General features: G+C 41.8%; 1 protein-coding gene across 1 annotated transcript in view; it reads right to left on the bottom strand.

The window, feature by feature from the left end:
• Positions 1 to 11,558, bottom strand: part of EIF2AK3 (eukaryotic translation initiation factor 2 alpha kinase 3) — a 71,233-nt gene that overhangs the window by 59,047 nt on the left and 628 nt on the right. The gene's annotated exons all lie outside the window — the stretch shown is intronic.

The following is an 11,558-nucleotide window of genomic DNA, read 5'->3' on the forward strand; positions in this document are numbered from 1 at the left end:
AAATCTTCCTCCCCTCCGGCCCCCATCACAGGTGAACTGTCCACGACTCCAACCACCACCAAAACTCCACTCAGGCAATCAGTCTCTCCCCATGCTTACGTGAGGACTCACTCCTCAAAATCTCTCCTCTTGCTCTCCCATCAATTATTCCCCCTCTACCACAGCATTCCTCTCAGCCTTCAAACCTGCTATTATATCCCCCAACTTAAAAACCAAACCGCATTAAATATAATGATCCACTCTCCCTGCTCCAGCTTCCAGTCCATTTCGCAGCCCCCTTTGGAATAAAACTCCTTGAAAGAGTTGTTATGTCTCCTCTCCCCCTTGCTGTGTTGAACGATTTCTAGTTAAGTTTCTCCCTCTACCCGTCCATGAACAGGCTCCTGCGGGACTCACCACTAACCTTCACATTGACAAATCCCATTCACTTGACCATCCAGCAGCTACTCTTTTTTTTTTTTCCTATTTTATTGATTTTTTTTTCCACTTAAGTTTTTCTTTTAATTGAAGCATAGTCGATTTACAATGTTGCATTAGTTTCTGGTGTACACCAAAATGATTCAGTTACACATACATATATATATGTGTGTGTGTATATAAATACATATATATTCTTTTTTATATTCTTTTCCATGATGGTTTATTACAGGATATTGAATACAGTTTCCTTGTTTATCCTCCATCAACCACCCTCACGCAGCTTCCAGGGCACCATCCTCTCCTGATTATTGTTTATTGTTTTTTAGTTCTATGCTTCTCTTTCTCAGTTTCATTTCCTGGTCCCTCCTCATCTCTCCTATCTCTGAAAATATTCTCTACCTACGTGTACTTTTCTTTGATGGTCTCACAGATTAAAATATCATCTATAAACAGGCAACTTCCAAATTTGTGTATCTCTGGCTCCAGGCCCCTTCCCTGAACTCTAGGCGTACATCTCTAACTGCCTGCCAGGTATAGACTGTCTAACAGGCTTCTCAAAGTTCACATATCCAAAATCAATACCCCCAGATTAACACCCCCAATTCCTCTAACGCATCATATGTGACTTTCCCTCAGGGACTCTGCAGCTTCTGTTCCTTTGCATCCTGGAACGTACACCCCCAGACACACGACAGGCTCTCAATAAATATTTGTGGAATGAAAAAATGGGTTGAATAGTTGTTCTAGGAATCTGTTAGCTATACCTGTTTGCTTCTCAAAGACCATGTGCATTCCAAGCGCACATAGTTATGTTCCTGGTTCTGGTTATAAGATACAACCTTGATGTATTTCACTTCATATACAATGCATACAAATTCAAAGTAAAGCTACAAGTCGATTAAGACAAACCAGTTCAAGTAAATGCATTTGAAACCTTTCAAAGAACTTAATTGTTTAGCAAATGAAGAAACTTATCACGTGAATAAATGTGTTAATTTAGTTCCCCAACTATACACTGATTTTCTTTTTTTTTACACTGATTTTCACTTTGAATTTTTCAGATGGTAACTCTTAGTCTAATCCGCGATAATAAAGATTTCTGCCACGCCACATACTAGTAAAGTTAAATAACAAACCAAAAGAAAAGGAACAACACAACTCCCTTCCCCACACATTATCCTGCATTCTAAAGAGATCTATTGGGAGTTGCAGGAGGAGGGAAATATGATCCAAAAAATTATATTATGATGAAGGGTATAAAAAAAATTCATACCTGACAAACCACAATGAAAAAGAATACATACACACACACACATATCTGAGTCACTCTGCTGCAGAGAAGAAATTAACACAACATTGTATATCAACTTTACATCAATAAAATTTACCAAAAAAATTCATACCTAAGATGTACCATTTTACAAATAAAAACAATAGACTAATTCAGTTAGAGATCAAGGGTTCAGAGCCAAGTCGACTCTTTCCTAGGCCCACTGCAGACATATCCAATTTTTCTGTTCAATAATCATTAACCATAAATAAATGGTAGAATGAAAAATCTTCTAATTGAGACAAAACTTAGTATAAGCAAAGTGTTAACCCATGAAAAATTAAGGAGACCACTGGAATACTTCAGATGCTATTTTTTTAAAATTCAGAACCAACGCTGCTCATTTATCATGCTTGGCGTTCTACTTTGAACAACGACAACAAAAAGCTACACTTTTTCTGAATGTGTAAGTAACTGTGCTAGAGGTATATACGGAGAAGAATGGTAAAATTCTAACTTTCATGTTTCAACACAAAGAAAAATCCAACAATAAAATATGTATATGTCATATATATAAGAACACATTTTAATAAGTAATTCGGAGTTTAATATCTAACTATCCTTTCCCTGAAAACCTATAATGCGAGGTGCGTTTCACTGAGTCAGATTCTGCTTTTTCAGACGATGAACCACTATATTTAGAGAATATGTGTGAATTCTAGCAATAATTGAAAGCAAGACAAATGCAGGCAGGAACAATTAAGCACATCACTCTCTTAACCGCTACTGATATTTAGTATACTCTGGTTCTTTGATGTGAGTGGTGCATCCTTAATTCTTTTAACCCCTCTTCATGGGAATAACAGAAACTCCGGTAACAAACCCTGTCAGGTATCCAAACAAAAAACCAAAAAAACAACTTCTTCCTCCTCTGCTACATGTTATGGGCTCCATCCCAAGTGAGGGAGTCTCTGGAAGGGAGCTTCCCCTTCTGCTGTGGCTGAAAGCGAGCAGCACCCCCAGGGCAGGGAGATATGCAGCGATTTAGACGGTTACACCTTATCACATTCTTGGAGAGAGATGCTCTGACCTACTATTGGTTGAGAGAAGCACCAAGGAGACAAACACCGCTGAACAACAAAGTCCTCGGGGGTGAATGCAGGACAAGGAGCTATGGCGCTTAGAACAAACATCAGTGAGCAAGGAATAACGAGCCACACCCCCCAGCATCGAAAAGCAGGGAGAATCTAAGGCCATTTATCTCCTCACGATCCACTTGCCCTACTTTGCGGTTTCTATGAACAGGATGAAAAACTCGTAACTTACTAAAAAATCAAAGGAACTGCAGAGGCAGCATTTGCAGTGGAAAGAATCAGAGCTTTGAAGTCAGCCCTGTGTGCCCAGCCCCATGGTTCTGCTCTTGTTCTGCTCATGGCTCCATTCGAATTGCTTTTTCATGGGTAAAGCAGGACTATTTCACCCAGCTCAGCATAACCCCTGTTTGCCTGATTATCAAAGTCATCTGGAGTGCCTGTTAAAAACCAGTAAAAGTTCATAGGCCCCCTCCCCAGAGGCGATTGGGAGATGGTAGCTTAACAAGTACCGGAGGTGAGTCTCAGGATAAGATCAGCCTGGCAAAGAGTGATTTACGGCAAAGGGCTATTGCCTGGGAGTAAAAAAAAAATAATCCATTACCTGGATGAAGATGGCCTATTGATCAACTGTCAGCAGACTCTTTAGAAACTTCTCTCACTTACACGTTGCTTCAGTTTACAAAGGATGATTCAACAGCAAGCACTGTTCTCTCACTCATAGCCCGATTCTTCAAAGCTCCTCTCAAGAAACGTCTGCGATGACCTTATCCTGATGGCCAGGCCCCTTCCCCTCATCAGGTTCATCCCTGCAGCCGAAACTGGGATACTGGCTGCCTCCCATTCTGGACCAGTCCTTGCCCCATCCTCCCTGCCATCCTGACAGCTCTCAGTCTCTAACAAGCAGGCGAAGGAGTTCTAACTTTATCCAAAACCTGCCGCTTTCTCTGTGTGTACTCTGACAGCTCGCTAACCTATGCAGTATGTACAGTTCGTCCCTCGCCCTACCCTAGTTCTGCATTTTCAGCAGGGCATCACCACAAAGCCTTCAGAAAGCTTCCCTTCTCTCCCGGGGCTTTCCGTATCCATCCTGTTACTGAACATCTAAATCAGAAATCGAATCTGCCTCCTCCCTCACCCTCTACATTTTTTTAATATGCAAGGCAGAAACAGAGACACAATTGTGGAAAACGAACATATGGACACCAAGTGGGGAAGTGGGGGAGGGGAATTTATTGGGAGATTGGAATTACCATATATATACATTACTAATAAGAAAAAATATCAAATTGTACACTTTAAATATATGCAGTTTATTGTATGTCAATTGTATCTCAATAAAAGTTCTTAAAAAATAAAATGATTTTTCTTTTTTAAAAATTAATTAATTAATTAATTAACTTATTGGCTGTGTTGGGTCTTTGTTACTGCGCATGGGCTTTCTCTAATTGTAGTGAGTGGGGGCTACTCTTCCTTGCGGTGCCGAGCTTCTCATTATGGTGGCTTCTCTTGTTGCAGAGCGTGGGTTCTAGGTGCTCGGCTTCAGTAGTAGTGGCACATGGGCTCAACAGTTGTGGCACATGGGCTCAATATTTGCGGCACTTGGCCTTAGTTGCTCCGCAGCATGTAGAATCTTCCCAGAACAGGGCTTGAACCCATGTCCCCAGCATTGGCAGGTGGATTCTTAAGCACTGTACCACCAGGGAAGTCCCTCTCCCTCCACACTGAGACAACAGTCACGTACTCTGGATTCTATTTCTGAAACTTCCTTTAAATCTTTTCATTCTTCTTCAGTCTCACTGCCCTTGTGCTACATCAGATTCACATGTCTCATTAGAACATCTTCAAAAGACTTCCTGGACCTGGCCTCGTGCCCCCTGGTCTCCCGACAGCTTTGTTTCTGTGACAGAGATCTGGTGAGCTCCAGGAGCTATCTGCAGCCCTGAATAAAGGCCACGGACTTGCTGTGGTGCACAGTCTGGCAGAGCTTAGGGTTCTAACCTTTTGAACAAAGTTCCCTTGTTCATTTGGCTTTTGTTGCATGTCTTAAATGACTTCACGAGCCCCCAAAACATCACTTCTAATGAATTTCCCCGTCTTTAGAGGAAATATTTAAATGCCAATCAAAATATTCAAGACTTCTGGAAAGATGTAGCTAAAATCACTAATTAAGATTGGTATAATTCTAGTTCAGCAGTGAGAAACTTGACTTTTTAATCAGCCTTCTCCTCAGTGAATGTCCAATTTCCATTTGGTTATTTGGAAAATAAGGACAATCTCAGGGATCCCCCATAGGCGGATGCACTGGGGTCCAGGAGCCCTGACGTGGCAACCACTGCTCCGAACCCTTGCTCGCATCACCCCTGCAGCCGAGACCGTCCTTGACGCTTCACGTTCAAAGACTCGCTCATTGGACATCTCCATTCTCTTCACTCTCACACTCCTCTTATGTCACTTACCATGCATTCTAATACAGCTAATTCTTTAACACACGTGTCTCCCTCTCAGACCTGGGACTTGAGGACAGCCCAGGGGCCCATTTATCTACCCTCAGCACCTAACAGTGTGGAGCCTCTGATAAGATGCAATAAATGTTTGTTGAAGGAATAAATCTTGTTAGGGTGGGGACTACTATTCACATAAAACAATAACAAAAAAGAAGCTGAGAAAGATGTGAAAAAGATGCAACTTGCCTAAGGTCAATGCACCAAATAAGAGGTATTGAACAGAATTCTGAAGCATAAGTTTCGGGTTTCTTAACTCTAATTCAATCATTCTGTTAACTATATGTTTGCATATATGCCAACTCCTATATTACTATAATGTGCAGCTTTTACTCCTTCCAGAAATCTCATTAAGATGCCACATATCCTGTTACTGCTCTGATTATGCCCCTAACTGAGCAGAAATGACCTCAGGCCACAATGAATAACCAAGTTTTAAGAATTTTGTTTGCTCTGACTTCTGTCACCCAGAATACCTGGCTATTTACAATTAAGTTTATCAGAGTCTGATAAGTAAATGCTGAATTCCTTCATACAGTAACTTTGAAGGGGCCTTAATGCCTGCATAAATTTCCCTCCTGAAACAGAAGCAGGTGACAGCAGAACATTGTATCAACTGAATGGTTTCTACATTAACAACTGCTTATTTTAAAATTACATTTCCTGGGATTTCCCTGGTGGCACAGTGGTTAAGAATCTGCCTGCCAATGCAGGAGACAGAGGTTCAATCCCTGGTCCTGGAAGAGCCCACATGTGCCCTTGCACCACAACTACTGAGCCTGTGAGCTGCAACTACTGAAGCCCGAGTACCTACAGCCCACGCTCCACAACAACAGAAGCCACCGCAATGAGAAGCCCACGCACTGGAACGAAGAGTGGCCCCCAATCGCCGCAACTAGAGAAAGCCCGTGCACAGCAACAGAAGACCCAACTCAGCCAATAAATTAATTAATTTTTTAAAAATTGTACATCTCCTTTCGTGGGGAAATAAAAGTCACAAAGAATGTGATTGCATTAAATCTGCTTTTTTGATGTAATCAAGAATCCTCTACCGAAAACATATGCTCTCACTCAAGGAAGCATATATTCTTATTGAAAAACAAAGGTACTAATTGGACTTTACTTCTTAGTCCTCACCTACTAAGTAAATCTTCAAATCAAACGTCCTTTATTTAAACCTGTCACAAGACTAGCCATGCCCCAAATCCAAACACAGTGCCCAAAATTACTAACTATACAACTTTGACATATCAGCTAAACCTTAAAGAAATATAGTCTGTTTTCAATGTTATAAACCACGCAAGAGCAGCAGAAATCCTTTTGCAATTAGACGAAAAGATTTTTCGAAGCATTTTTTCTGCTTTATTCTGTAAAACCTTTTAAATACAATGCTGATTGACAAACACAACAGGGTGAAAAAAATTAATCTCCCTCTCACATTTAGTTCTGAAACCTACCAGCTCTCCTTTCTGTATTTTAAAACGTTTTGTAATAAAAATGTACAGGCTGCTCCTTTCTTACAAATAAAGGAAAAAAAGCAGATGGAGTTGCCAGGTAGTATTTAGGGAATGAAGGACCATGTGGAAGCCACAGCTCACAGCGGCTGCTAAAGACAGGTTGCCTTCTGCGCCCAGGAGTGTGAATAGAGAACGGTTTCCTCAGTCCTGTCACAAATCATATCTAGAGTCCAGGTGTCAATTAAACTAAAAAGACAATTATAGACAGGAAGGATAACCCATTACATGCCCGAAGTATGTTTATTTTGGCTCTCAACCTGCCTTAAAAGTTATGTACAAACTCTTCTTTCAATGTGATTTGTAGTTAACTTTAAAAGCCTGGGGTCAGAACACTGAGTTCCCTTTCAACACTATGCGGAGATTCTATTATTCAATGATCATTTTAGTTTAAAAAAAAAAGGCTTGCTTATGAATCTCAAAATCTGAGGAAGACCGGATTTCTGTACCACTGATTCGGATCAGATCAGTCTGTAAAAAGATAGAGAGGAGAAAGAAATAAAGAGGGATTAAATCATCCTACGTTTGCAAACTATTCTCAGGTTACAACTCACTGAATCCAAACATTTCAGTTTACTGGTGCACAAATTAAAGATGCACCACAGATGAATGTCAAATTTAGTAATACTTTTGCTACAGGGGAATCAGAGGTGAAAGGAACACATACTTTACAAATTAGTGTGACAGTGAAAACTAGTTCTTTACAACTTTTGAGGTTGTCAGATGTCAGTATGAAGATGCTCATCCCATCACATGAACCCCAAGGAAAACTATGCAGCTTGCTGTTTGTGCTGAAGTCGGAGAATTGGTAACTCATAACTTATGCCAACGTGCACGCATAAAACCGAAGTGAGGTGAGATTTTGACTTTCTTCCCAGCTTTCTGCAATGACTGCCTCATTTAAATTTCAACTAAATCTAACATTTAACAGGACACGCGCTGACAACAAGTCTGCTACCAGAAAAACAAGTTTATTTTAGCTACTTTTTAAAAGGAAAAAATAGTCTATTCAGTCATTCACATACTGAGATGCACCGTAAGCATTTAGACTGAAACCAATGAAAATTCCATCAAGAGAGAAAAAAAAAATGAACTAGGGTGTCTCATTTTGCTTCCTGGGCATCAAAAGACAACAAGCAAAAACAAAGACCATCTTTTAAAAAGTTTTGCAAGGACCATGGTTCTTCACAGCTGTTTACAATAAATGCTTGATTAATCCAAATTTGTTCCCCTAATCTTCCTTCTTTAAATAAACAGGATATTGGTCTATTATGACAGAACTGATATAGTCTCTCTCTCTTTTTTTTTTTTTACTTTTTTCTGAAGAGCACTTTAAAAAAAAGTTTTACAAACTTTGCATATTTATCTCTTGTTGATTCTACCAATTTACCCCAAGGTTTCTCAAACTTTCCACAGTATTTTTTTTTTTAATTTTTTTTATTTTTTTACTTATTTTTTTTTGAGGTACACCAAAGTCAATCAGCTGTATTTATACACATATCCCCATATTTCCCCCTTCCCACGACTCCCCCCCACTCTCCCCATCCCGGTCCTCTAAGGCATCATCCATCATCGAGTTGATCTCCCTTTGTTACACAGCAACTTCCCACTGGCTATTTTACAGTTGGTAGTATGTATATGTCTACGTTACTCTCTCACTTCGTCCCAGCTTCCCCTTCACCCCCCGCCCCCACAACCTTGTGTCCTCCAGTCCATTCTCTGCATCTGCATCCTTATTCTTGTCTTGTCACTGGGTTCATCAGTACCATTTTTTTTGTTGTTGTTGATTCTGTATATATGAGTTAGCATACATTTCCACACTATCTTAAGCTACCAGGCAGACCCCTAAACTCCGGCCTATCTCTTCATAGCCAACTTTGTTTGCTAAAGATCACTTACTCCCGGGCAGGCAAAATTCCTCTATTTTCACTCTTTTTCTTTCTGAAAAAGAAGCGGTCCTCCTGCTTGCCAGCTCCCTGCGCCACCCATTCCTTTCTTTTTCAAACTGTCTATTTAGGCTCCCACCCTCTGACCGTATAAAGAAGGTGAGCGGTCCCATCAGGTTCAACAGGGAGGGACGGAGGAAGTGGGGCTGAATCTCCGGCATCTGAGTAACCCTCGAGCGCTTTATTTAAACTCATCCCAAATCCCTCATCTTTGCCATCCTCCTCCTACGCCCCCAGCCTGGCCAGCTGCATTCGTCTCCTTTGCTGGTTCATCTTCTCTAAAACATAAGGCATTTCCTGAGGTTTTTATCATGAGCCTCCTCTTTGTAGTTTCAACCATTTACCCTGATGTCTCTCCACCTGCAGTCACTTATTTCCTACCTAATCTCTCCCTCTGGATGTCCTGCCAGCGACTCTAAGTCACCATGTCCAACACCAAACCCCTTACCTTTTCCTCCCTGCTCCCCTACATCTCTCCATTTTCCTACTTGTGCTCTCACCTTCTAGTCATCCCGTCTCCATCTTCAGATGGCGGTGCCCAGGGAGAAGGAATCAATTCATTTGCCAGAAACCAAGGGTCCACCTCGGACCTCTCAAATCTGCCCCCTCTGTTCTCTATCCACTGGACAGTACATTTCTCATCAATGTTGCTATAACGTGCTCTTTAAGGTCTCCTTACCTCAAGTGTGCAGTACACAGTATTGGTGGAGAAATATTCCTCAAGCACAAACTTCAATCAGGCCTGGCATTCCAGATACTCTACACAAGGCTTCTCAAACTGTGGTGTGTAGGGGACTTCCCTGGTGGTCCAGTGGTTAAGACTCCGAGCTTCCACTGCAGAGGGTGCAGGTTTGATCCCTGGTTGGGGAACTAAGATCCCACATGCCACAGGGCACAGCCAAAAAAAAAAAAAAAAAAAAAAACCGGTAGCGTGCATGTGAATTGCATGCTGACCTTGCTGAAATACGGATACTCATTCAGTGGGTCTGAGTGGTGCCTGATTCTGGATTTCTAACACATTTCTAACAAGTGATGATGTCACTAGCATATGGCTGTGTATATACAATACGGCCCCAACTTATTTTTCTAGCCTCATCTTCTACCCCTCCTTGCCCAGCACACATATATGTTTGTATCTTTCTCGTATACACAGGTCTCACACACACACACACACACACACAGATGTACACAAACAAAACAACGTTCCCTAAACACACTTCGCAGCTTCTGTGCGTCTTGCTGTTTCCTTAAGTCCAGCCTCTGCCCATCACGGTTCTACCCACTTTTTCAGAAAACAACTCATTCTGCCACAGCATTTTCTAATCATCTCTTCTACCTTACCCGGGTATCTGACCCATTGAACGCCACAAAAACCCTGGGACACTGATGGCACGTAATCTGCATGGCTTCTGCCCTGTGATGTTATTATGGGTCCCCTTATTTAATCCTCATCACCGGACTGCACCTCCTCCTGGAGGGCAGGGGCTATCTGCCTAACCTCTGTTAACCCGAAGAAAACATCATGGGGGCCTTTGAAGTGCCAATAAACACCTGCTGCAGAGGATTTGTATTTTAAGAAAAATGAGACATGTTACTCTACTTCATGTGAGCAAGTGCTTCGGTAGTTTCTGTGAGATAAAGGAAAACACTCTTTCCAGATAGCTGATTCATTATCAATACCTGTGAAAATTTTGTCGAATGTCTGCCACTTTAAAAACATCTACATATAAACATTCAAGGGGTGCTTCTAGAATTTTAGTACTTCTCTATTTACAGTAGTCTCCAGGCATACAGATCCAGGTTCTGACATTTAACTGAAAAATTAAACCTAATTTGTCATAATCTACTAATTACTACATTGTAAATCTACAATACTTTCTAATCCAAACTCTAATCCTCCCTGGTTTAATTTAGCTAATGCTCCTGTTACTATTCCATTTATTAAATCACTTTCTCCCCGGGTGTGCTAAGATGAGCCATCTGCAAAATATTTTACCATTAAAATGCCTTACATTTGTATCCAGACTTTGAGAGGTGCTTTAAAACATGTATCTTGAAGCAACGTTTTTAAGGAGATGGAGCAACTCAACCAAGACAGCTCTATATTATATAGTAAACCCTCTAAATATCAAAGAACTGCCAAAATTCAAGAACATATCCATAGCTCCTAAACTTTAGTGTGTTCAAGAATTGTCTGGAGTGCGTGTTAAATTTGCAGATTCCAGATTCTTACCCTGAGAAAGTCAGTCTAACTCAGTAAATCTGGTGTGGGACCTAGACAACTGTACCGTTAACCAGCAACCCGGGTAGTACTGATGCAGGTGTTCCGATCTCAATTAGAGAAATACTGACCTCAATCCTGGTCTGTGGGCACTACAGGGATGTGTTTAAAGTGAAATGTTGAAATCTCTTTGTGAAGTCCTTTCCCCAAACAGCTGGCACCCCAGCACAGACGTAAGGTATCTCCCCCGCCCTCCAAAAGTGGGGGGGCGCTGTAAGTTCTTTGGGGTACGAGTAAAGCTCGAAAGCAATGAAAGAAGGAAACTGACGTTTCTTTTCCACCTCGCGCTCCATTCTCCGAGCATCCTCCAGGTACCTTGGAGGATGCTGCTTGCGCCTGAGAGCTAGAATCGGGCGCCAAGGAGCCGAGCGAGGACCGTCTCTGGTCCGGGGGATAGGAAGGCGGCCCCGCGCTCGCCCCCAGGTCACCAGCCGTCCTGACCAGCGAGAGGCCTCAGCCGAGTGGGGACCTCGACCCCAGAGCTTCCGCGGCGCACGCGCATAAACAAGTCAACGCCTGGGGTCAGTGGTCC

This window comes from Hippopotamus amphibius, chromosome 7 (genome assembly GCF_030028045.1).
Source record: "Hippopotamus amphibius kiboko isolate mHipAmp2 chromosome 7, mHipAmp2.hap2, whole genome shotgun sequence".
In the NCBI taxonomy this organism is placed as follows: Eukaryota; Metazoa; Chordata; class Mammalia; order Artiodactyla; family Hippopotamidae; genus Hippopotamus; species Hippopotamus amphibius.